This window comes from Herpailurus yagouaroundi, unplaced genomic scaffold (assembly GCF_014898765.1).
Source record: "Herpailurus yagouaroundi ecotype Mexico unplaced genomic scaffold, PumYag 140, whole genome shotgun sequence".
Taxonomy (NCBI): Eukaryota; Metazoa; Chordata; class Mammalia; order Carnivora; family Felidae; genus Herpailurus; species Herpailurus yagouaroundi.
In genome coordinates this window covers 24,012,427-24,039,601 of record NW_024412395.1, presented here as the reverse complement: position 1 = coordinate 24,039,601, position 27,175 = coordinate 24,012,427, and the positions used below count along the sequence as shown (strand labels likewise).

General features: G+C 34.6%; 1 protein-coding gene and 1 pseudogene across 4 annotated transcripts in view; one reads left to right on the top strand and one right to left on the bottom strand.

The window, feature by feature from the left end:
• The window catches only part of LRP1B (LDL receptor related protein 1B), a 1,898,953-nt gene that overhangs the window by 1,483,214 nt on the left and 388,564 nt on the right, over positions 1 to 27,175 (top strand). The window lies entirely within an intron of this gene.
• Positions 19,418 to 19,958, bottom strand: LOC121030507 (peptidyl-prolyl cis-trans isomerase A-like; annotated as a pseudogene).

The following is a 27,175-nucleotide window of genomic DNA, read 5'->3' as shown; positions in this document are numbered from 1 at the left end:
TATGTATGTATGTATGTATGTATGTATGTATGTATGTATGTATGTATTTTTGCCTTTACCACTTGGGACAGTTTAAATCTAAGAAATACCTTTGGAATATATTACAAGAACTATGATAGGTGTGTAAAATATATATGAAGTAAAATGATAAATTGAAACTGATTTCAAACATAAAACTTTAATAAATAGTGGGCAGTTATGAGAGAGGAATTAGTTCAGAACTATCTAGATTGCTCATTCATTGAATGTAATTCAGCAGACAATTTTTAAGCTAACTTGGTCTCTGTATACCCATAGCCTTAAAACATTGGTAGCGTAACCCCATTCAGTATAGGCCTCCAGTGCTTGAGTTGCAGTTTCTGCACAACAAAAGTGGAGGAATCTATTCTACTCTTCATTTCGTATTTTCCAGTACCTTTGTTGTGCCATTGAATACCTAGTGATTATTTGATTAAATTGCTAAGGTAAGAAAATTCAGATAGAAACCCGAAAAGGTAACTAAATTGTTAATATTTATTCACCATTTTAAATTTCTCAATAATGATTCCTACATGTGACTTTAAAATTTTCTCTACAAGACTATGTCTATGAGTTGATTAGATTATCTTTGCCCTCTGATAATGGGAAGGGACAAAAAGCAGTGTGTTTCATAACAAGGAAATTAGGAGGTACCAAAAACAGATGATAAGCAAACATTAAGAGTGACTTTATTAACAGAAATCTAATATATGACAGGGAAATGATGAAATATAAGAATAATTTTCAGGTCTGAAGGACATGATTCTTCATATTGTAAAATATCAGAGTGTTCATTATAAGAAACAAAACAACAAAGCCTGCGTATGAAGGAAAAGCTTAAGATCTTCTATAAAGAGAAAAAAATACATATTTTAAGGAACAAGAATCACAATGACATGTAACTTGTTAATATCATCACTTGAGTACTGTTTTCAAAATTTGGAGAAATAATAAATTTCAGTTAGAATTCTATTGTTGGCCAATTATCATTCAATGCGAAGATACTTTCAGACATGCATATTCACCAAATATTTGATTCTGGTGTACTTTTCATAAAAACCTATAGAAGAATTTTCATCTAGTAAAGGAAGGGAATAAGACAAAGAAGAGAAATACTTGATCTTCAAGATATAAGAGAATCTCATATAACACATAGAAACAGGATGTTGTTCCAGCATGAAAATTGTGCATCAGGCTTAGATGGCTCCTGCTCCAGATCAAAGCAAGAGTTCAGGAGTTCTGGACAGGAACACTTCAGATGAAAATTGGCTTTGATAGATTGTCTGTTGTGTAGGCATCTCAAATTAAATTTTATGTTTAACTGGTGTATCATTTATAATGAATTAGAAAATACATAGAAAATGAAGCAAGTATAAAAAGAGTTTTTAACTGCAGGAAAAACCAAAGTACAAGGAAGGGTATATCATCATAGTGCATTATTTGCCCTAGGGCAACATAACTGATACGTAAAATATTGAAAGGACACACACAAGTAGAAGTGTAGGTATCTAACAGAGATTGTCCAAAACTAATAAAAAAAAAGTGAGGTTTAAGCCCATTATTTATAAATATGAAGCCTAATCCCAGAAGATATCACTTTAAAAGTTGGGAAAATGTTCCCTTGCAGAGCAGGAGTTTGTGTTTAGGGAGAGAGATGTGACATTACTGAATGGTAGTTTTTAAGAGACTTGTAATAATACATACAAAAAAAAATGTTATGATCATTTATCACATTGATAAGTTAAGAATAGTTTAAATAATGATTGGAAAGAGAATATTTATTTACCTCAATTTTCCTAAAACCTGAAATAGTAATTAACAAAAGATATGAAATAATTAGAAAATATTTACATATCTAAAAGTTGGGTAAGAAACTGGAAATCAATTTGTTACCAAATAACATCTATTTTTCTTGACTCTAATTACTTACCTGTCACTCATCTAGTGACCATTTTCTCACTAGTTTCTTAAACCTAGGACCCAGATACAATGCACACGCGCATGTGTTTGTGTGTGTAGGCTGCCCCACACCAACATGCAATTCTCAGACACCAAGAACCATGGACAAAAACCAAATATAAATCAGAAATATATTTTGGTCATGTGAATGTGTGTGTGTGTGTGTGTGTGTGTGTGTGTGTGTGTGTATGTTCTTATAAATTACAATATCACACCCAATGTGAAGTTGTTTTGGTTTTGGTTTCAATCATGTATTTGAGACTTTTTTTTTTACTTTATATTTTATTGTATTATGTTTTCCTGTGTTGTCTTCCCACTGAGATTTCAATTTTCTCCCTTTCTCCTCCTCCTCCTCCTCCTCCTCCTCCTCCTCCTCCTCCTCCTCCTCCTTCTTCTTCTTCTTCTTCTTCTTCTTCTTCTTCTTCTTCTTCTTCTTCTTCTTTTATCTCAGCCTATGCTAAATTTAGGCAGTATTTACTCTAAATGTGTTGAATATTCCCCATTTCTTATGTGGCATATACCTATGTTTGAATGTAAGTCCACTGAAGCTAGAACCTATGGTTTCGGTGTTTAATAGCATTTCCTGAGTCCTGGGGAATTTGGTAAGTGTTAAAAATTAACAATCTTATATACTGCAAAAATTAGTCTGGCTGCACATCAGCGAGAACAGACCTTTCTTAGCTTTCCACTCCATTCCCCATAGGCAAGTAGAACCATTATTCAGCCAAGAACAACATGCTGGAAATAGATTAAAGTAACAAAGCTTATGTAAACAGGGGAGCGTTATTCCATATATCTAAATCGCTGACCATAGATCCACTACTCATAAAGAATCTGTTAGGTGACATGTTTCTAGTAAAGTGGGATCTTCTAGTCAAAACGAAGCCATTATTCTAGTACATTTCATGCTCATTGAAAACAGATTTATAACATATAAAGAGTCCTTTATTAAATGGTTTTTAGTTCACTAAAAAACAGATTTACAATTCAAGAACAACCCATTGCCTAACATGTTTTCAGTTACTGAAACAGATTTACTACTCAGAAACAACCCATTATCTAACATGTTTCCAGTTCACTGAAAACAGATTTACAACTCATACATAGCCCATTATCTAACATAGTTCCAGCTCACTGAATATTGATTTAGAATTCATAAACAGCCCATTATCTGACAAATTTTCAGCTCACTGAACAGATTTGCAAATCATAAACAACCTATTATCTCCCACATTTCCAGCTCACTGAAAGTAGATTTATAGTATATAAACAATCCATTATTTCACATGTTCCAGTTCACTGAAGATTGATACAGAACTCACAGAGAACCCCAAAGAGTTAAGGTTCCATCTTGGACAGGAAAAAAATAAATAAACAAATATTAAATTATAGCCTATACCCTCTATTGAATAAGAAATAATCTTCTTTGATCTTGAAGTACCCTTATATCAACAGATATATCTAGAGATCCCATTTGTTATTTTCAATCTTCAAATCTATAAAAGAAAATCAGATCAATTTAATGTTATAACTTCATTTTTGTGTATTGTTAAACATAACTTGTTAATTTATGAAAATTTAGCATACGAAAGAAATACTATTAAAATGATCATTTTATGCTTGTGTTTATTTTTATAACCTTAATTTATTTCTAAAGATTTTTTAAAATGGATAAACTTCCACATAATATGTTTACTGGGCAGTTAATTTAATTTTATGTTAACAATGTGAAAATACTTTTTACTCCATAGTATCCAGAGTCACATCTTTCTTTTAAGCCTTTTATTCCAGTTTATCATTACTATGTTATACAATGTTAACCAACTCAAACCTGTGAAATCACAATGAAAAATGTTTCCTTTAAAATACTGTGAGCTTAAATTTAAAATACTAAATGCCGGGGCGCCTGGGTGGCGCAGTCGGTTGAGCGTCTGACTTCAGCCAGGTCACGATCTCGCGGTCCGTGGGTTCGAGCCCCGCGTCGGGCTCTGGGCTGATGGCTCAGAGCCTGGAGCCTGTTTCCAATTCTGTGTCTCCCTCTCTCTCTGCCCCTCCCCCGTTCATGCTCTGTCTCTCTCTATCCCAAAAATAAATAAACGTTGAAAAAAAAAATTAAAAAAAAAAAAGAAAATAAAATACTAAATGCCATGTGACTTTAAACATATATTAACTTATGAATGTAGTATGTTACTTTTTAAACATTTTATTATGGAAAGTTTAAAATAAGCACAAAAGTGAAAAGTCCAGTTAACCCAATAGACCCATTGAGTTGTTTCAGCTAGAATGAACATATGGCCAATTTTGCTTCATCTTTTCAACATCCTCCTTCCCCAACACACACACACACACACACACACACACACACACACACACACACAATACCATTGTATTACTTTAAATTAAAATCCAGGAGCGCCTGGGTGGCGCAGTCGGTTGAGCGTCCGACTTCAGCCAGGTCACGATCTCGCGGTCTGTGAGTTTGAGCCCCGCATCAGGCTCTGGGCTGATGGCTCAGAGCCTGGAGCCTGTTTCCGATTCTGTGTCTCCCTCTCTCTCTGCCCCTCCCCCGTTCATGCTCTGTCTCTCTCTGTCCCAAAAATAAAATAAACGTTGAAAAAAAAATTAAAATAAAATCCAGATAGCATATTATTTTATAATTAAATATTTCAGCACATATCAGTAAGAGATACTTTTGTTTTTAACAAAATCACAGTAATATACTAAATTTAAAATAGTCCCTTAATATCTAGCATTTTATATAAGGCTTACTTCTTACTTCGTATATATTTTTTATAATTGGTTTGTCTATATCATGAGCCAGACATTACAAATATTATATATATATATATATATACATATATATATGTGTGTGTGTGTGTGTATATATATATATATATATGTGTGTATATATATATACACATACACACACGCACACATATATACACATATATATATGTATAATGTATACTTAATTTCATATACATAATTTATTGTATCTATTTTAAATACTGTCCTAGAGTTTACTCACATTTTTTGGGTAGGAGAATGATTCAATGTATTATCTAAAATATTACATAAAAGGGGGCGCCTGGCTGAGTCAGTCGGTTAAGCGTCCAACTTCACAGGTCATGTCACAGTCGTGGGTTTGAGCCCCACATTGGCCTCTATGCTGAAAGCTCAGAGCCTGGAGCCTGCTTCAGATTCTATGTCTCCCTCTCTTTCTGTCCCTCCCCTGCTCATCTGTCTCTCTCTCAAAAATAAATAAAGATAAAAAAATAAAATATATTATTACATAAAATAATAATATGATTGTAGTACATTTAAGGCAAGTATAATTATCCACTTCCTTCTTCTCATAAATTAATGCCTTTATTTTCATGACTACCATTTCCATTAAATAAAGAAACCAAGACTTATTGTATGTCCTTCATGAAACATACAACATTCAGGATGGAGAAGCCCTTGATAAATATCTGTTGAGTTAACAAATGGACAAAATTACATTCTAAGTAACAGAAAATTTTTCTAAAATTTAGTCTGTCCTTTGATGTAAAATAATGAGGAAATCAGTAAGTTTCTGGACCCCTTTCACTGTCACTTCATCAATAGAGCAATTATAAAGATTTTCTCTATGGAAAATCATGTTTCCAATGTTGGGGAGGAAAAAACTTTCCTTGTACCCTTTTAGGTTTTGTGGCTGAGCTGACAACAAAAATGACAGAACCAAAAAAGGCAGAACCAGAAAATACCTCGAATAGCCAAAGAAATCTTAAAAAAAAAAAAAAAAAAAAAATCACAATCCCAGACTTGAAGCTATACTACAAAGCTGTAATCATCATGCCAGTATGATATTGGCACAAAAACAGACACTCAGATCAATAGAACAGCATAGAGAACCCAGAAATGGACCCACAAACATATGCCCCACTAATCTTTGACAAAGCAGGAAAGAATATCCAATGGAATAAAGACAGTCTCTTCAAGTCATGCTGGGAAAACTGGACACTGACACATAAAGAATGAGCCTGGACCACTTTCTTACACCATACACAAAAATAAACTAAAAATGGATGAAAGACCTAAATGTAAGATAGGAAGACATCAAAATCCTTGAGGCGAAAGCAGGCAGAAACCTCTTTGATCTTGGCGGCAGCAACATCTTACTTAACATGTCTCCAGAGGCAAGGGAAACAAAAGCAAAAATGAACTATTGGGAACTCATAAAAATAAAAAGCTTCTGCACAACAAAAGAAACAATCAGCAAAACTAAAAGGCAACTGACAAAATGGGAGAAGATATTTGCAAACAACATATCAGATAAAGGGTTAGTATCCAAAATCTATAAAGAACTTATCAAACTTAACACACAAAAAACAATTCAGTGAAGAAATGGGCAAAAGACATGAATAGACGCTTCTCCAAAGAAGACATCCAGATGGCCAACCAACACATGAAAAAATGCTCAATATCACTCATCATCATGGAAATACAAATCAAAACCACAATGACGTACCACCTTACACCTTTCAGAATGGCTCACATTAACAACTCAGGCAACAACAGACGTTGGTGAGGATGCGGAGAAAGAGGATCTCTTTTGCATTCTTGGTGGGAGTGCAAGCTGGTGCAGCCACTCTGGAAAACAGTATGGAGGTTCCTCAAACAATTAAAAAGAGAACTACCCTATGACCCAGCAATTGCACTACTAGGTATTTATCCAAGGGTACAGGTGTGCTGTTTAGAGGGACATATGCACCCCCATATTTATGACAGCACTATCCACAATAGCCAAAGTATGGAAAGAGACCAAATGTCCATCAATGGATGAATGGATAAAGAAGATGTGGTATATATATATATATATATATATATATATATATATATATATATATACACACACACACATACACAATGGTGTATTACTCGGCAATCAAAAGGAATGAAATCTTGTCATTTGCAACCATGTGGATGGGACTAGAGGGTATTATGCTAAGTGAAGTTAGTCAGAGAAAGACAAATATCATATGACTTCACTCATATGAGGACTTTAAGTGACAAAACAGATGAACATAAGGGAAGGGAAGCAAAAATAATATTAAAAAAGGAAGGGGGACAAAACATAAGAGACTCTTAAATATGGAGAACAAACAGGGTTACTGGAGGGGTTGTGGGAGGGGAATGGGCTTAATGGGTAAGGGGCATGAATGAATCTACTCCTGAAATCATTGTTGCACTATAACTAATTTGGATGTAAATTTAAAAAATAATAATACATGACATAAAGCAGATTAACAGGAGAAAAATAATTTAAGTATGTTTGTAGGAGAGCCCTTCAAAGATATGACATTCAAGGGCATACTGGGCAATTGAGGCTTATGTGCCATCCTAAGCTAAAGAATGAGATAGGGGCCTGGGATTTCAATGATGAGGAAGATAATTTACAGGATGAAAAAAAAGAGCAGATGTTTCATAACGAGATGTTTGTCCTGCCATATAGACTGGTCTTTCAGTTAAAAGTTTTCTCTACTGAGGTGCCTGAGTGGCTCAGTCAGTTGAGCATCCACCTCTTGATTTCAGCTCAGGTCATGATCCTGGGGTTGTGAGATCACTCCCCACATTGGTGGAGCCTGCTTAAGAATCTCTCTCTCTCTCTCTCTCTCTCTCTCTCTCTCTCACACACACACACACACACACACACACACACACACACACTCCTCTTTCACGTTCTGTCTCTAAAATATAAATAAAATTAAAATAAAATAAAATAAAATAATAAAATAAAATAAAATAAAATAAAATGTTAAAAATTATCTCTAATAGATAGCTTTGTTTTTGGGCCAGGCTCTCATATCTAAATTCTTTTCACATGGTTAAGGGAGAGGTAATTTTTTTTCTTAAGTTTGCTGGGTCTTGATTGCCTTTTGCTCAAAATAATCCCCATTGCTAAAGTGACACATTTTGGGGAGGCTTGTTCTGAACCTTTTTCACTACCAAGTTGTCCACTCCCCTATGTGATGGAATATCATATATATAAATATATACCAATATATCATGGAATAATTTCCTTATGTGAAATTAAAATAAAAAAGTAAAATATTCTATATTCTTATAGTTTTTAATATGCATAATATTTCTTACCAAAATATGTATATGGTGCTCTCTGTGAAAACACCATATGGCTATATCATGTTAGTATGAATGCCTGTCAGCCCTACTACATTTCACAGGAAAAAAAACACTTGTCATGTATCAAAGTTCTGTAAAAATTTTTAAACTTAAAATATGAGAGGACAGAAAGAAAATATGCCATTTTAATTTAAACTAACCATTTTTTGATATAGTACCTAAATTTATTCTATTGTTTCTGAATATACTATTGTCAATTTTGTTTTTAATTCATCCTAATTTAGCTGTCACAAGGACGTTTAGTCTGTAATTTTTTTCCAAAGGTAAATGCTTTGTGATTTTGCTGGTAACCTTTGTTGTTTAAGTTTGATTTTTTCTAGATTTAATGAGATATAATTAACATATAATATTGTTTAAGCTGAGGATGTACAACTTGCTTATTTGATACACTTACATATTGCAAAATAATACCATCATAGCCTCCTCTAATACCTCCATTCCATCACATAATAATCATTTTTTTCTAATTAGGAGAACATGTAAAATCTAGTCCGTTAACAACCTTCAAGTATCTAATAATAGTATTGTTGACTATAATCATTTATTTACCTTATAAATGGAAGTTTTATAGCTCTTGACAGACATCTCTTCATTTCCTCCATCCCTTCATTTTTAACTTTCTACATAAGAAAACAAAATAAAAAGTATCCAAACATTTTTTATAGATTTTTCCTATAATTATTTAAAATTATTGAAAATCCCTATGTGAAACCAGTAAGCTTTTCTTTTTTTTCATGAATCATACAGATAATCCAAGGACATTGCATACAAGCACACACACACACACACACACACACACACACACACACACATATACACACACAATACAAGCAGAAAAATGAAAAGTCTGGAAAATAGCAAAAGCTTCTATCAACAGCAAGAATTAGAGGAAAGGGAAGAGAGGCAGAGAGAATTTTCTTGTGTAAGAATATATTTGAATAATATGATAATAAAAATAAATTTTAAAAGAAAATTTTGCAGTGACCTTGCCAAAAAATATTTATCTTCCTTTAGTATTTTTCTAGCATAATTCATCTTAGCAACAAGAATATACATTGTGATTTTTCCAATCACTCTGCAAATTGTAAAGGCAGGATCCTGAAATAGTGCCAAAATAAGGTGCAATCACAATTTTGTTAGAATTAGTACATCTCTTTAAAATAAAACAAAAAATGTGACGTTTCTACATCACAAATTATCACATATTGCCAGAAGATCTGCCAAGGTGTTTTCACATTATGGGATCTTTTGGCAGATTTCCATTTTTAACAGTAGGTCTGGGCTTTCTTGTGACAGTGACAAGAGCAATTCTAAAATCACTAAGGAGTAGGAGAAACAAAAAGCATGCGTAATTCTCTATTTGTGGTCTGACATAGATGACTCACCTTCCTAGAATTATTATAATATGACATATATTGACTCCCCCCCACATGCCAAATGAAATACAAAACAAGTTAAACCTATCCTTTTGGGAATTAAACTAGTGAAAAAGGAAATTTATATCTTGCCTATGCCTATTCTCTTAGTTAAGATATATCAAATTCTGTTTTATGTAAAAATTATCTTTAAATGTTTACTTAATTTTGAGAGAGAGACAGACCATGAACTGGGGAGGGACGGAGAGAGAGAGAGAGAGAGACAGACAGACAGACACAGAATCCGAAACCGGCTCCAGGCTCTAAGCTGTCAGCACAGAACCCAATGCAGGGCTCGAACCCGCGAACCGTGAGATCATGACCTGAGCCAAAGTTGGACTCTTAATCGACTGAACCATGCAGGCACCCCAATCACATGCTTTTTTGTAAGTCAAATACTGAAGGAATAGAGGTAGATAATATCCCATCTCTGCCCCCCAGGAGCTTCTTTCCCCTTATTTAGGGATGACTGATCTAGAAAGGAATCACAATTTTAAACAAATTCAAGAAAAATGAAACAAGAATTGTTCCATAAGGAAAGAAGGATCGACTTGGTGGTATTGGAGTAGAAACATGATCGGGAATTACCACTTACAAGACTAAAAAATATAGAGTGGAAAAAAAAAAAAAAAACCTAGGAAGTCATGAAGGCTTGAAAGACCTTTCTTCCCCATCAAGGTAAGAACAGATATAAAAGCAGGAGTCAGACTATGGAGGTTTCTCCCTGTCTTTGTAAACTGATGAAGCTACTTGCATCATAAAGCTTTAAAGCTTTCTTCTTTTAGTCATGATATTTTAGTGTTAATATATTTATCAAAAAACAGAAGAGTATGTACATTTTAGAGGTACAAATTGAAATATTTACTGATGATATGATTATGGATTTGTTCTTGGATTTGCTTCGGGATAATCTAGTCGTATGTTGAGCTTGGGAAAATGGGAAGTTTTACAGGTGAAACAAAATTGGCCATATGTGGATACTAGTTCAAATTAATGGTCTTTGTGGGTTCACCAGACAACTCTCTTTACTTTTGTGTTTACTTGAAAATTTCCATAGGAACAATTAAAAATGTGACATATTCATATGGTAATATGTATTTGAAAAATGTACAGTCTTTATTATTTTTTGATATTGCTCTCTCCAGCTCTGAGTCTGAATTCCCTAAGTGTGAGGGCTTTATCTTTTAGCATTCATTATAATGAACTTCAGAAGAAAAACAAAAACCTTCATAAATACAAAATTGAATGAAACTGATTAGATGAAGTATTTGAATAGATAAATTACTAAGGATAATAAGCCTTTTGTGTTTTTCCCCACTTAGATAAATTTAGGGTTGTAAGAGGTCCATTACAACTATGTCAAAGACTAAATGATAGAAACCATCCTCCTCCGATGTTAGGAAAGTGATTTATTTTGTACACAGTTTATAGAAAGTAAATATAATGCCCGAAATGGGAAGATCCCATCAAAAGATCCAGTAGTTATATGAAGATAAGATGATTGCTGGCAACATTAGTGAAGTAGTTTCATTGTACAAAAGACACAGATTTACTATGGACATTTAAAAAATCTGCCTTGAGGTGTTTTGAGATGTTGTATCCCTGACAATTATAAGAACCTAGAAAATTATTCAATTAAGGTAATTCATTTACCAGGGGCGCCTTGGTGGCTCAGTCGGTTAAGCGGCCGACTTTGGCTCAGGTCATGATCTCTCAGTCCATGAGTTCGAGCCCCGCGTTGGGCTCTGTGCTGACAGCTCAGAGCCTGGAGCCTGTTTCAGATTCTGTGTCTCCCTCTCCTGACCCTCCCCTGTTCATGCTCTGTCTCTCTCTGTCTCAAAAATAAATAAACGCTAAACAAAAAAAAATTTTTAAAAGGTAATTCATTTACCAGAAATATAGAAGATACAACAGATGATTACCACCAAGCTTAATAAATATAGAATTTTCAAACCACTATATTTTTAAAGCATTTTAAAAATAACCTAACCTTATTTCACTGGTGAATTAAGAAATTCTTGGGGTAACTGGGTGGCACAGTTGGTTAAGCGTCTGACTTTTGGTTTCTGCTCAGGTCATGATATCATGGTTTCATGGGTTCGAGCCCTGCATCAGGCTGACAGTGTGGAGCCTGCTTGGGATACTGTTTCCTCTCTCTCTCTCTGCCCCTCCCCCACTCATGTTGTCTCTTTGTCTCTCAAAATAAATAAATAAACTTAAAAAAAAGTTCTTAATTGTTTCCTTAAATATAAGATCAATCATTTATTGAGCATCTACATTTTGAGCATAATTCAAGACAGACTGAAAATATACAGAGATATGAGATACCTTATGTATGTAATCTAATTGTATTTAAGCACCCATAAAAATTTCTTTTGTGTCATCAGGGGACAACTCTGCCCATTTAGGAAGCACTGGGTAGAATTTCTTTAATGATATCATTTAACAGTAACGATTCTACTTATTGATGTGTGGGGAAAATGCAATGCCCTGGCAGTAGTATTTCACATGACAATCTAGTACAAGTTGTGTGAACAACACAGAGAGCAGATGTTTCTTTATGATAGTAAAAGACCCTTTGCAATATGTTTCAGATGTCAAACCCATTTTTGCTTAGCGTTCCTTCTTGTCTCTTATGAGTAAGCATAATTTCTCTTAAACATATGGCCCAAAATGAAGCAAATCTGGGAAATCCCATTTATAACGTCAGTCTATGTTATTGGGGGGAAAAATCTTCTGAATTAGTAATAAAAACCATCTGTTCTCACTTAGAGGAAAATTCTTCACACTGATGAAGTGAGACTAATATTCAGCATTTTAAAGAAGTATACAGAAAAATATAATGGAACAGTTTCTTTTTTAACAAGATGTTGAATTCATTTATTAAAATTGTCTAATCTTCAAGGTTTAAGTGTTAGCAGTCTTTAAATATCTGATAAAGAGCAAGGCCTACATTCCTTTACATACATATTAATTATCATAAAATATATTAAATATCAAGATATTTATTTTCAGAAATTATTTATCTTCTTTAATGTTATAATTTGTTTAAAATACTATATTTTTAATCACAATTGTTGCTTTTGCTTGTTTTTTCCCTCAATCTTTTTGATCTGCTTATAATGGTAATATAGGTTCATTGAAGAAAAGTTTCATAATGCAAATAAGTATAGTGAAGAAAATTAAAACCACTCATAACCTAACCACGTAGATATACCTACCTGTAACATTTTGGTTTATTTCTTTTAACCATTATTTTGAAATTTCACTTTTATTTTTATCAAATTTTTTTGTGTTAATAGTTTTAAATCAAATAATTCTATAAATTCTATAAAATAGCAATCAACTGTTCATTGTTTCGCAGTCTCATTACCATTTCCCAAACACAGTTAATTGAAACTCCTTTAGCTATTTCTTGTTACTTTTCTTGGTCCTCCCCATATGTATACATATATACACACTATATTCATATATGCACATGCATATGTATGCATATATGTGTGTATATAAAAAACATGTAATACTTCTCTTATAATTCAATTTCATATATTATTTCTCACTTCCATATATGAACAAAAAGAACAAGGATTTCTTACATAGTCTGTAGACTTCCCAGCCTAATATATATTTCCTATCCCACCCTTCCATTATGGATATGTTACAATTATATTTAATTTCATCATTACTCTTTATATTATAATTATTACCATATAAATTTAATGATGGTTAAACCCAGTAATATATTATGGTTATCTTTTTTTATAGAACTTCCTAGTCTCCATGGATTTAGTAATTTTCACTTTTTTCTCTCCTTTGCTTAAGGTATCCATCATTATTGCAGTATATTATTCTCTTAACAGATATGTTTATGTCCTCTCTCTAGCTTCCCCCAAAATATTCAAGGAAGTAAACTTTTGCAACTTCACATTTCTGTATACTGCCTACTTTCTATCTTTGCTTTATTATGTTATAGTCTAGGAGATATCCTCAAATTTATCTTCCAACTTTTTTATTGATTTGTAAGGTTTGTTACCATATTAAAAATTTTCTAAGCTATTATGGGATATTCCTTAGTATTTTGTTTTATAATTATATATTCTTTTCTTGTATGCTCTGTTTTCTCCATCTTCCTTTTTAATGTATTATTCTTTTTGTCTGGGCCTTTTATGTTGGAACTCTTCTTCAAATATATGGTGTTACTTACCTGTCCATTGATGGTCATAGTGGGATAGCTCTGCTCAGGATGCTGGCTTTTCCTTAATTACCCTATTCTTTTGGGGTATTCACCCTTGACTTTGGTGTTTAAAAATTCGGGTTTTCTGTGGGTCAGCTTCTCCACAGTATACCCCTCATTTTCTGTCACCATATGTAAAGGCCTCTTCTTGTTTTTGTCCCTGCCATTTAAATCCAAACGATATTTTACAGCATTAGAATGCAAACAAATTGTTTTCTTAGACATTCAACAATGTGTGTGGATTGCTGACAACTTCACCAGAAAGCAGCAAGTGAGAAGTACAGGTTGCTCAAATGGCTGCATGTCGTATTGCTCCACATTACATGTAAAAATATACTATAACATACATGAAAGCCTATTTTGTGCCATATGTTCATTTATTTGTTCATTCACTCATTCGTTGGGACCCCACTGTCTATGTGCCCTAGACAGTGAATACGAAAGGAGACCCATGTACATGCACTCCAGCTACCCACGTCTAGGACTACCCCTACCTACTCTGGACATGCTCCTTCTTCTGGCTCGCTTCCTGGTCAGTAGACCTATTCTTGAGCATCTTTTCTTTGTGCCGTAATCTGGGGTTCCACCATCTGCTCCTTGGATCAAATGTTTGGCTCTTGTGCTCAGATCCTGTTGGGATATATCTTTATCTGCAGAGCAGGCTGAAAAGTTCCCTCTCCTACCATAAAAGGATGATTGGCAGCATGAAGTATATGTGCAGAAGTTTAGAGAAGGACAAGCCCCATAGGTTGGCTGCATAACAAAGGCTTCCAAGTGAGGCACAATTTGATGGTGACATTTGCCGGTTCTCAAACAAGTCCTTCCTCCTCTCATCCTCAGGTCTTTTTTCTTTTTTTCCATATAATGTATTGTCAAATTGGCTAACATACAGTGTATACAGTGTGGTCTTGGTTTTAGGGGTAGATTCCTGTGATTCATTGTTTACATACAACACCCAGTGCTCATCCCAATAAGTGCACTACTCAATGCCCATCACCCATCCCCTACCCCCATCAACCCTCAGTTTGTTCTCTGTGTTTAAGAGTCTCTTATGGTTTGCCTCCCTCCATCTTTGTAACTATTTTCTCCCCTTCTCGTTCCCCATGGTCTTCTGTTTCTCAAGTTCCACATATGAGTGAAAACATCTGATATGTGTCTTTCTCTGACTGCCTTATTTTATCTCAGACTTTCAACTGATGCACCTGGGTGGTTCAGTTGGTTAAGTGTCTGACTCTTGATTTCAGCTCAGGTCATGATCCCATGGTCTTGAGATCAAGCCCGCATCAGGCTCCACACTGAGCTTGAGACCTGCTTGGGATTCTCTCCTTTTTTCTTGGCTCCTCCCCAGCTTGAGCACGTTTGCACTCTCTCTCAAAATAATTAAATAAACATTTTTTTAAAAAATCAGACTTTCAGCCAACCTTCTGTTTTTCAGACCCATCTAACCCTGTCATCAGTCATACCTGCCACCTCTAATTCCTGGGCTCTTCCAGAATTTTGCAGTGGCAAAAAATTATAGATACTTAGCATTCATCTTCTCAAGTCTGAAGAGTTATTTATTACTAGAATGTCAGAATTCCAACTTCAAATGTTGTTGACATCTCTGCTATAATTCCATTTTTAAAATGTGTGTGTTTTTACATCTTGACTTTCATTAATGTAGAGTTTTGGAAGGGTGTGATGATAAATATTGTAGTCATATTTAACTGGAAAACTTTTCAGATTTTTGTTTCTGCTTATTCATTTACAACTAACATACTACTAGCTCTATATTTCCAAGTTTATACTAACATGATACATGCACATATTTAGCCATTTATGCTTATGCATAAAGTATCAATTCTATATAAAAACTCATTTTTATTTTGTTAAACATTGACTCTCACATTTATTGTGAAAATTGCTACCTAGTTCATGCTTCTATTTACAGTTACTTCAGAATTAACCAAATATTGAATGTTGACATTGCAGCACAAATTTCCAGATATTAATACAATGCTTAATTTTAGTAGTGTAATGGCAGAATTGTCATTTATTATCGATTATATGTAACTATAATAGCAAATCATTAAAATTCAAAATTATAGCAGAGGGTTCCATTAATAAAAATAGTAGTGTGATGATTTATAATGGAAGTTAATGCCACGCAATGCATTTCTCTATAAGTAAAATTTTAGAATCAATTATCTTTTTTAAATTTTTTTTTTCAACATTTATTTATTTTTTTTTTGGACAGAGAGAGACAGAGCATGAACGGGGGAGGGGCAGAGAGAGAGGGAGACACAGAATCGGAAACAGGCTCCAGGCTCCGAGCCATCAGCCCAGAGCCCGACGCGGGGCTCGAACTCACGGATCGCGAGATCGTGACCTGGCTGAAGTCGGACGCTTAACCGACTGCGCCACCCAGGCGCCCCTGTTTAAACATTACTTCTAAAGAATGGTCTGAAAAACCCAGTTCCTCACATTCTTCACCAATATGCCACAACTCAGTACCATAACTTTTTTCTTGACACTTGGCACGATGTGTAATTTTTTTTTAAATTTATTTTCTGGTTTGGATATAACTTGTCCACTAGACTATGTGGTTGATGAGAGCAGGGACCACAGCTGATTTGTGCCCAGCAAACATATAGACTGAATTCCCACACTCCCCAGTTGCCCAGGTCTGTTCTGTTTTGTGCCTGCTGACCTGACATGACTGTTAACAACACCTTCTGACACTCTCATAAGTGTCTTAGTTGGGATGATAAATTACATGCCAGCTCATCAGGTATACTAGAAAATAAATATTTGCTGCATAAATGAACAAATGGGAGGCTCTAATATATATGTTAAAAAGTGTATGGAAAAGAGAGGAGAATTTGAAGTGCAGCCCTATGGCTCACTGACAGATTAAGATATAAAGAGTATGAAAAGCTCTAATGGAAACTGAATGTTTGTGTGTATATGTGAGTGTTTTTGCATGCGTGTAGTGTGTGTATTATCTCTTTATGAATTCATGAAACCTGTAGATGGAATCATCCATAGAGATATCTAAAATTACAGTCTCTCAAAATGTTTTTTAAAATTTCTGTTTAGTTTACCATCGGTAACTAAACATTATACCTTATTTTTTTTTTTTTTTACTGGTATAAAGATTTCTTTGTGTCTAACTTTTCTTCTCTTGAAAAAAAGGTCTATTACTGCTGTTCTGATAGTTGGTAGATAGTAGTTGGAAATGGAAAGGAACCATATCCCTATAATCTTCTATTTTACTGAAATCTGTAATCAAAATAATATTTATCTTAATTAATGGGCCCATTTTTTTCATTTTTAAATCATTAGAAAATTAATAGAAAAATAATAACTGAAATTTAATAAATGTCATTTAAGCTTTTTCTTCATAATTATTTCTTTAAATACTGATTTTTAAGGATCTAAAAATTCAGTCAGAATATTTAGATATTTAATATATAAGAGATAACATCTAGAATTTATTTTAAATATTTTACTTTTAAATATATACCTTTTGCTATATTTTGACATTGAGAACTGCAATTACTTTATATTATTTTGAAATTATTCAGTTATTCACTCAGAAAGATATTGTGTCCATTGGTCATATAAACTTATATGAATATAGTTTTGAAAAATATATTTCTCTAAAATATTTAGCATATTTAGACATTTAGATTTTAGAACCTTTTTAAAGAAAGCACTTACAGGCAGAATTTTAAAAATAACTTTGCAAGCTGTTAATGAATGTAACATGTTTTGATTTATAATCTCAGAATTTTCACTTTTTTTAAATGCAAAGAAAAATTAGAAAATTATTTCAGTTAATTATAACACATTTTTCCATTAGTATTCAAAGTATCAGGTTTCATTTATCCAGAGCAGAAAACTGACTGAATACCTCTATTTATCTAGAAGATATCAAGAAATACCAAGAAAGTAATGATTCAATGTGTATGTATTTGCGTATATTTGTATATTGACAGATACATATGTATGTGTAGGTATGTCTGTATACCTCAAACACACACACACACACACACACACACACATATGCATACATCTTTCACATCCATCCATGCATCATGCACATGTCTTTCACATACATTTATACATACACATATTGTGTGTGTGTGTGTGCATGTGTGTGTTTGCTCATGCACATTTACATATATATGTGTATATATATCCAGGAATAGTGCTGAAAATTTTAATTTTATTTCAAACAAAAACAACATAGAAATTTAAGCAAAGTAAATTATAAAATACAAATAGTTACTTTGTGTTTCACATTAAAAATAATGAAGTTTATGTTTTGTTAACATTAAAAAATACTATCTCTGTATGTGAATAGTATTTATTGATGAATAGGGCCTGGAAGAGAGGAGATAGATGGGTATAAAAAAGTACATGGGCTTTGGCAACAACAGATAGATCTGACTTTGAATCTAGGTTTTGCCACCTGTGTACTCTCAAAAAAGTCATTTGCCTCTCTGCCCTCAGTTTCTCCACCTGCTAAATTAAAATTATGTATTTACATGATGTACCAACAGGAACACATTGTTAAACAATGAAAAATGTGATTTCTGTACTCAGCTTTCAAGCATGTGGGTGCCAGATTCACCCGTCATGTTCTTAAAGGATGTTCACAGACCCAAGTGCTTTCAGAGTAGGAATGATTATTGGCATGGTCTCAAAATCTTGTCCTGTGGGAACTAGCAAGATTTATCCTGGGAAATGAAACAATGCATGACTCCATCTTACAACCGTGAGATCATGACCTGAGCTGAAATCAAGAGTTTAATGTTTAGCTGACTGAGCCACCCAGGTGCCCTTCACATCTTCTTTATCCATTCATCTGTTGATGGACACTTGGTCTGTTTCCAAATCTTGACTATTGTAAATAATGCTGCAATAAGCAGAGGAATGCTATTAAAAAGAGATAGAGAGTGAAAAAAATAACGCACGAAAGCTAGCTTTAAATGTAAAGAGCTGACATTTTCTCTGTTAGTCTGTTTGGTAGGTGGCATTATTTACCTACCATATTTATATTTACCATATAAAGTAAGTAGGTATGATTATATTGCAAGTATCACCCAGGTAGAGAAGAGATGTGACCATGCTTCCATTCCTTCCTGGAGATTTCTGTTAGGGGATTCTTGATAGCTATAGGCTTGAAGGAAAGATCAAGTTCAGTCCTGTGGGAATTTTTGGAACAAACAACTATGACTTCTGGATTTGGAGTGAATTTTTGTGCTGGGGGTGGGGTCATGAATTAATGTTAAACAGTTTTTAAACATTCACCAAAAATGTATTTCCTGGATTGAATCTGATATGAGAAGAATGAATTTATGCCTCCATCACAGATTTTTCAATTATTTTTTTTTTTTGCATCTCCAAGAGACAGATATCATTTCCAATTTTGCAGGTTAGTAACTAAGTTCTTTCGTTGTTATTTTGTTTTCATTTTCATAAGTTTATTTCATAAATTTAAATCTGCAATCCAACTGGACTTGGAGAGGAGTAAGGAAAATATGGAACCCATAGAACTACATCAAGAACACAAAGATTATAGGATATTTCAAATAGATGGGGGTGAAGAGGTGCTCTACTGAGCTACAGAAGGAATTGGTCTGGTAGGTAAGATAAAACACAAGTCAAATTTATTAGATTTGTCCACAGTCAGCAATGGTGATCTTCTTCGTGGTCTTGACATTCCTGGACCCAAAGCATTCCATGGCTTCCACAATATTCATGCCTCTTTCACCTTACCAAAGACCACATGTTTTTCATCCAATCACTTAATCTTGGCAGTGCAGATGAAAAACTGGGAACCATTTGTTTTGGGTCCAACATTTGCTATGGACAAGATGCCAGGATCCATCTGTTTCAAGATGAAATTCTTATCAAATTTCTCCTCATAGATGGACTTGCCACCAGTGCCATTATGGCATGTGAAGTCACTCTGGCACATAATTGCAGAATAATCCTGTAAAAGCAGGGATCTTTATAACCAAATCATTTCTCCCTACTGCTCAGAGCACAAAAGTTCTTGCTATCTTTGGAACTTTGTCAGCAAACAGCTGGAAAGAGACAAGGCCCAAGGGCTTGCTGTCCACAGAGATATTGAAAAACATGGTGGAGGTGACCATGGTGGGGTGGTGGGTGTGGCACCCAAGTGGCAGTGTCTGCAAGGCCTATACTAAGTTCTGTATCAAGTCATATATCTCAAGATTGCAACTAGAACTTGAAAGCAAATTGTCTCCATGTCTCTAAGCTTATGCACAATTATTAAATCCAAGTATGGATTTATAGGGAGCCAGTGTATGTGAGTGTATGCTTTTCTCCAGAAGTAATATTCAGTCCTGCTGAATCCAATAATCTGGTCCTATGATTAGACATAGGCAAATGAAATAGAAAGTAGAGAGAAAGATTTCTAGGTTGCTAACAAAAGCATTCTGGAAATAATTTGCTTTGGTTTCTATTTGGTTAGAAATGAAATCAGAATTGAATTGACTTAAAGAGAAAATAGTAAGTAGATCAATAGAGAGGTCACAATGATACGAAATAACGTTTTTGTTAGAAATAAATGTGCAGCAAAAGTGGAAATCCAGGAGGTAATTATGAGGAAGATTTTATGTTTAACACCTTAGACAGGAAGCAGTTCTTAAATATTTCAGTGGTTTTTTAAAACCAACGAAGTTTATACTTAGATTAGAAAACAAAGGACAAACAACGAATACTTACCTTGAGTGGCTGCTTTAGAATCTCTATAAACATTCATACACCTAATTCATTGTGGCAAAGAACATGGGGTCATACTAGATCAGAGCAGTTTGTACAGTGCAGCCCTGTGTTTGATCAAAATGAAATGACTAATGCTCTTATGTGGCCTTTTGAAAATAAAAAGTTAGCACAAAGCCATGATAATGACTTTTATTTTAATAATTTTATAGTAATGATTTAATCTGCCTAATATGGGAAGGTATGAGTAAAAATGACAGGACTCTTGAACCTTCATATACGATCAATATCCTCTCATGGAAATGTGGGTTATTGGCCGCTTATGTAACTGAGGGTGAACATTAGTGCCCTGGCACTCAGTTTTGTGACCAGTTATATCATTTTAAGCTCAGATGCTTTTGAAATAAGTAATAGCAGAAGAGCAAACAGCTGGGGTATCAGCATGCAGAGAGAAAAGGAGCAAAGCTGCAAAATGAATTTACAAATGTTACCGGAGGAACTGAAAATTCTGAGAAGTCCGAGATCCAATGTACTTTAGTAAATACCAGCTATATGAAAAATGTCCACAAAGTACACAACACTATTTTGGACTTACATCTACCACCTCCCACCTCTTAACCTTTCTCCCTTTCTCTTGACATACTAGATAAAACTGTTGACTAATATGATTCACAATCTCTCTGAGGTCATGGAACCTCAGAACACACAATGGAACACACAATGTATTATGTCCTAATGTGCACAGTATCTGTGAACATTGCACATTGAAACTGTGATCATGTATATTCATTAATAACTAGGTAGCAAAATTGTGTGATTTTGATGAATTTCTCTGTGAGAAGATGAGACACCGGGATTACTGTATTTTTTGCAAAAGAGAAGCACATTGTTTTCTTTTTCACTTTAACCAAGCAGGAGGGTTTCTAAGGCCTCACTAGGTTACCTTTGTTCACATTAGCTTGCCATTGTGTTTTTTAAATTCACATTTTAATAGCAGTCATATAAATAATGTAGTAACTGCCAGCAATCAGATTACATTCTTATTCTGTCATTTAAGCAACATGCATTGTAATAATAAAATGACTTTTATATAACATGTTTATTCTATTCTTCAAAGCAGGATTTCTTCCACATCTTTCTTAGTGCCTTATGAAGAAGAGGTGGTCAGTATATCTTTTTTTTAAGTGATGGGAGAATATGAACAATGAAGTTAAGCCAGAGAGCAACTTTTGTGATTTGGCCACCTTAATGGCACAAGATTTTAAGAAAAAATGTTCAGAGAGGAAAAGGTTTGTGATATTATCTAATATAATGCCAGCATGGAGAAAAGGTAGGACATCCCGAATGTATATATTTTTCCTTTCTGCTAAATTAAGATAGATAACACTATGTACATATTTAGTCAACATAAAACACAAGCACTCATAGCCACATTTTTATAAGATTGAATATAAAATAAAAAAGTTACTTCATATATATGTATACATATACACACATATATATACATACACACACACACACATATATATATATATACACACACACATACATAAAAACATACATACACGCATACATATCTGTATGACACATAAAGAGGATATACCCTAAATATTCAGGAAATACTTTTCATTCCTTTTCCATGTGAGATATACTGGTGGTGGATTTTCTTGCTCTCTGATATTACCAGGTACTGAAGATTCAGGTTTCTCTTCCACATTACCACAATCCACAGGATCATCCGGGACCCTGTCTTTCTTTACTTTAGGGCCTGGAAGTATCATGGGACATTGAAGTTAGATGCCCATGTGGGCAGTTCAGATAAGATTCACCAAAATCTCAGAGCACACATTCCACTTCTCTGGATGATGCATGGTTGCCAGTCAGTAGGATCAGCTGAACAGATGAAGTAGTGATTCAGTACAGGCAACATTGGATGGCAAGGGAAGGTCTATAGGTGTTAGCCCTGCTTTCAAAAGGCTTTTTGATACTGAGAAGAAATGGCAAAGGAAGTGGGTGGCGGAGATTCTCAATGTGGACTCTCTGGTCCATCTAGATGGACAGACCTTATCTCCAGCTCCAGAAACCTCTGAAGGTGTAGGTCACTCACCTCCTTTGCAAGAATCAATAACACTTATTAGATCATCTAGGAAGTTTAGCTAGTTTATTTATTTTCAGTCATCTTTCAAATCTCTTGTTCTGACATCAAGTTAATTTGCTACACTGTTCTTCATTCTTGATTTTTTTTTCAAGAAAATGTAGTTTATCCAATTTCTTAGTTTTGGCTTTTAGAAATATTTCAAATGTAAACTTCAAAGTTTTTTAAAAGTAAAAACTAAGCATTAAAATAGTATTTACTCATGAATTTTTCAAGTTTTTATTTAAATTCTTTTTTTGAATCTTTTTAATGTTTATTTTTGAGACAGAGAGAGACAGAGCATGCGCAAGGGAGGGGCAGAGAGAGGGAGACACAGAATCCAAAACAGGCTTGAGGCTCCGCACAGTCAGCACAGAGCCCGACTCGGGGCTCGAACTCACGGACCTTGAGATCATGACCTGAGCCAAAGTCAGATGCCTAATGGACTGAGCCACCCAGGCACCCTTTTGTTTAAATTCTAGTTAACATCCAGTTTAGTATCAGTTTCAGGTGTAGAATTTAGTGACTTATCACTTACATACAATGCTCATCAAAACAAGTGCCCTCATTAACTCATCACTTATTTAACCCATCCTTTCCTACCTCCCCTCTAGTAACCCTGTTTGTTCTCTGTAGTTAAAAGTCGGTCTCCTGGTTTGCCTCTCTTTCTTTCTTTTTTCATCCATATGTTCATCTGTTTTGTTTCTTAAATTCCACATATGAGTGAAATCATATGGTATTTATCTTTTCTGAGTTATTTCGCTTAGCGTAATACTCTTTGGCTCCATCCATGTTGCCATATGTATGCCTTTGACAGAGAGAAAGTCAGTTACAAGGAAGTAAAGACATAATAATATTTTATGTGTAACCTCACATAGGCACCATGCTTGTGCTGGAAATTCAATGCAGAACAGGACACTGAAGGTCCCCGCCCTCAAGAGCTTCTAGTCTAGTAAAACAGAGGACATGGGCTAAGACTTTAAGAATATTTTTTATTGGGTGGGGGGCACCAGGGTGGCTCAGTCAATTAAGCATCTGACTTCTGCCCAGATCATCATCTTGTGGTTTGTGAATTCAAGCCCCAAGCAGGGCTCTGTGCTGACAACTCAGAGCCTGGAGCCTGTTTCTGACTCTCTGTCTCCCTGTCTCTCTGCCCCTACCTGCTCATGCTCTGTCCTCTCAAAAATAAAAATAAACATTAAAAAAATATTTTTTTGTGATCCCTAAAATATATCGAGTGAGAGAATAAAATCACCATAATGTCACTAGGTCCAGCTGTGATGTTTACCATAGAAGTTAATAGAGTTTAATGGCTACTTAGAAAACTAAAAAATTTTATTCTGATTAGCTCATCCTTTGACATCCAGATGTTAAAACAGTTTTGTTCTCTTTTAAAGGGAATCATAAAGACACCTAAAAGGAAAACATTTTTTATTCAAAAAAAAAATCTGTCTTTAGATTTCTGCCACGTTAAGAACTCTTTTTTTTTAATTGCCATTGGTTATTAAGAATAAAGCCTTGATGAACTTATGAAATCTTGGGAAGGCTAATTTGCCTCTCTACTGTCAGTCATTGTTCCAAGATTTAAATTTCATAAAAAGAACAGCCGTCTGCAAAACTCTTTGCTACTTAGATTACAGAGTTTTAGTATCCATTTGAGCACTGCAATTTGTGGATAGCATAGATGACAAATTGTAATTTTGTCTTTTCTGTGAAGTTTTACACTGAAGACTCTTGAATGGTTTAAAGTGTCACATTAAAACAGTCTTGGCAAGTGTGAATGCATGACTATATATTTATATACTGCATTAACAAAAAGAGTAGCATCAAATACAAGTTCCATCCGTGACATGTGGCTAATAATTCATGGTCAGCAAAAATAAAAGGTAGTGTTTAGAAAATGTGTGGAACATTTTTTTTTCATTAATTATTTTATTCATACAACAAATACTTAGTAAATTTCTATATTGTGTCAGTCTCTCTCTTATGGGACCTGGGGGTAAAGCAATGTATAACTTCCTGCTGTATTGAAGCTCACATTATAGTGCAAGAGACAGATAATAAACTGAATTAAATACGTTCATCAAATTGTTACAAATTTTTTGAAGCAAAAGACACAGGACAAAGGGACGATCTATACAGAGTAAATGGTAATATTTTAAACACAACGGTCAGTGAAATATTCTTGAAGGATGTAACATCTGAGCAGAAGTCTCCAGGGTATGAGGAGAGCTGAGGAATGAGTGTTCAAGAAAGAGGGATGGCCTTAAGTGCAAAGGCCCTGAGATCGAAGAATGCTTGAGAAACCAAAATAAAGCAAGAAAACCAACAGAGCCGGAAAGAGCAAGGGGGGAGTAAGAGTTGATTAGGTCAGAATGATTACTGGAGGCCATGCCATCCTGGATCTTGCCATCATAGGAAGAGCTTTATGTTTATTCTAAATAAAATTAGAAGCTTCTGTAGGGCTTGGGGAAGTATGGAATCATCTGACCTTGTTTTAGATTATTCTGCTTTCTAGACTAAAGAAAAGGAAAGTAGAATTGCTATACTACTTTTTAGAATTACTGTAGCTCAGGGTATCACCCTGCATAAATTTAAGAATGCAGTAAGCACTGTGCAAATACTGAAATAAAGCATTTTCTTTAGAATTTGTCTATCAAAATGAAGCTCATGAGCTATTAGTGCCATTTAACCAAACCAGCATAATTATTTATGAACAGTGAGCCTAGTATTTGTATTATAGCAGAAGTTCTAGAGAAAGATTCCTTAGGATCCTGCAGTGTCTCAAAAATGTTCCACCGTGGCCAAAAAATACAAGATAAAAAATGATTATTATTTTTAGTAAATAATTATTAAAGTTGCAATTCATAATATTTTCCTCTAAGGTGTTTTGGACAATAATAAGGAATGATCAGGAGAAAACATAAGAGTTTATTTTTCCTTATTGGGGAAAATATTTAGATTCAAAACACCTAATCAAAGGATATAGTATACTTTGACATATATAGGGGCGCCTGGGTGGCTCAGCTGGTTGAGCGTCCGACTTTGGCTCAGGTCATGATCTCACAGCTCGTGAGTTTGAGCCCCGCGTCAGGCTGTGTACTGACAGCTCGGAGCCTGGAGCCTGCTTCAGATTCTGTGTCTCCCTCTCTCTCTGCCCCAACCTACTCGCATTCTGTCTCTGTCTCTCTCAAAAATAAAATAAAACATTCTTTTTTAAATATATGATTATTTTATCAGAGAATTTCATCTTTTCATACTTCACCAGGTGCCACTCTCCATTGAAGATAACCACACATTAAATCATCATTCATGGGGTTTAAATCCCAGCCTTACCTTTCAATTACCTGACCTGTGTATGGCTCCTCATCCTTAAATTGGAGATAACAATTCCACCTACTTACATAGTGGTCATGACAATAAAGTGAGTTAGAGCATGTCCCTCCAGAAATACTAGCCCATGCTTATAACCACTAGGCACATCACAGTGCTTTAGAGAGAATTAATATGATTCACTTTGTAGTCTGAATTCTGTTGTATTTACATTAGAGCATGACACACAATATAATTACAAGCAAAGTGAAAGGAAAATAAAACTGTCTTTGAGACATTCAGGAAGATTCACTATCAGCTCTGAGATATTGTAACTGTAATGCATAGCAAACTTCTTTTGAAGTCTTTTAAAGTTATAAACTAATGTTTGAATACATCACTCCACATATGAGGCAGATATCTGTGGCTGCATTTATGATTTCTTGTCCAGAAGAGTAAGCCAAATGCTAATGTTTCATTTTTAATTTTTTTAAGTTTATTCATTTTGAGAGAGAGAAAAAGCACAAGTGGGGGGCAAGGAGAGGGGGAGAGAGAGAAAGAAAGAGAGAGAGAATGAATCCCAAGCAGGCTCTGTACCACTAACACAGAGCCTAATGTGGGGCTCAAACCCACAAGCACAAGATCATGACCTGAGCTAAAGTTGGACACTTAACCAACTAAGCCACCTATGTGCCCCCACATGCTAATGTTTTGATCAAAAATAATTGAGGATTAACATTAGAAGTTTTGTGTTAGATGATTTTTGTGAGCACTCTTTCAGTATGGTCAAATTTTACTGGATCTTAGATTGATATATTTAATTGGATTTTTAGAAGGTCCCAGTGTCAAAGGGTTGCTGGGATTTACACTTTTAATAAAACCCCTACTGGGTCATTCAACAGCAACTAAAGGGTGAAGAAGAGGAAGCAACACCAGGTCTGTCTTCTCTGTGAGGCTGCAGCAGGTACTGGTGTCTAGGAAGGTCTACAGCAGTGGCACCTGTTGTTGGATCTACACTCAATTGCCAGTGAGAAGGAGAACTGAAATGATAGAAAACAAATTGAGGAAAAGATTTCGATTCCAAAATAACCTCATGTAGAAGCAGAAGTGCTTTTGAACTAAAGATATAGCTTGAAGCAACTTGGCATGTTTAACAGCTTACATCATCTTTTTATGTGT